Source organism: Pteropus vampyrus, unplaced genomic scaffold (assembly GCF_000151845.1).
Source record: "Pteropus vampyrus isolate Shadow unplaced genomic scaffold, Pvam_2.0 Scaffold6, whole genome shotgun sequence".
Lineage (NCBI taxonomy): Eukaryota > Metazoa > Chordata > Mammalia > Chiroptera > Pteropodidae > Pteropus > Pteropus vampyrus.
In genome coordinates, this window is record NW_011888787.1 from 7,626,630 (window position 1) to 7,627,906 (window position 1,277).

Here is a 1,277-nt window from a genome sequence, read left to right on the forward strand (position 1 = left end):
TTCCATTTTCTTTTTCCTCTCTCTCTCTTTTGTTTTTGCAAAAGAGGAAACTTCAGAAGCTGGGCCATTGTCAACAGCTGAGGCAGCATCTGCTTTTGCATCAGCCCCGCATGCCGGTCTGTGTTCTGTCAGTGAAATCTTCAGCGCATCTCACTTCGCAAGTCTTTTGGACGCCCCCAACATTGCCTAGGTTTCTTCCATTGCTTCCTATCGTATGCTGTTGACAGCCCAGAAAAGTCTCAAGGAAGAAAAAACTTATTTTCAATTAGTCTGTGCCTTCATACTTGGTGTCAATTATACAAGAGAATTGTGGCAAAGCAAATGTACATCATTTCATCCAAAAATATGTATTGAGCACCAATGGGGCACACTGCCCTGTTCAATGCACTGTGAGAGGGGATGAAGGTAAATAGGAAGGTGACCCCACTCTCAGAGAACTTATAATCCAAGGGGTGATGTATAGTTATTCCTGAGCTTGTAGGTTAGGATTCTCATTATTTAGATTCAGAACAGTCAAATAACATTTTGTTTCCATATGTATTCTCCATATATCTCCAATATTTTTTGCACTACGATAGACTATAATTTCTTATAAGCAGCCTTTACATATCCATCGTTCTTATTTTGCGCTTAGCAATGGTGATCCTAAATCTTTTTCCTAATAGCAGCTAGTTATTCAAATGTGTCTGTGCTTTTGGAATGTCAGCAAATGCTACATCACCAAAACAGAGGCCCCCTTGTTTCCATCTGGAATTTTACTTTCTTTCTTTTTTTTTTTTTTAAGTGCACAGTTAGGCTGCCTTACACATGTAGTAATTAGCTATTAGAGAAAAGAACAAAACATATTTTTCTAAGCCTCCAGTTGATAGAAGAAATAACTGTTTCAAAGCTTTTTGGTTAAGCAGCTTTGGTGGTAGACTCCATGGACCATAATCTGTAGGTATTTCATCCAAAGGAATCAAATCTTTAAGTCCTTTGTGAACATTGACAGAGTAAGTGAAGCAGTTTGTTTCCAAGAGGTTACAGACGTCCTCTTTGAACGATGCCTCCGTCACAGAGAATTCTCACTTCGCTGCAGGACTTCAACAGAAACAAATCAGTGTGTAATGATTGCCACACACCTCCGAAGGGTTGGGGCCCACTCAAGCATCGGTTTACTTTTCTGCACTTTCTTTTGTATTTTCTCACTATTATGCTTTTCTCTCCCATAGGTCCAGTTATCATGTATTTGTAAGTTCCATTCATCACAGCCAACATAGGTTTTACATCTTTTAAAA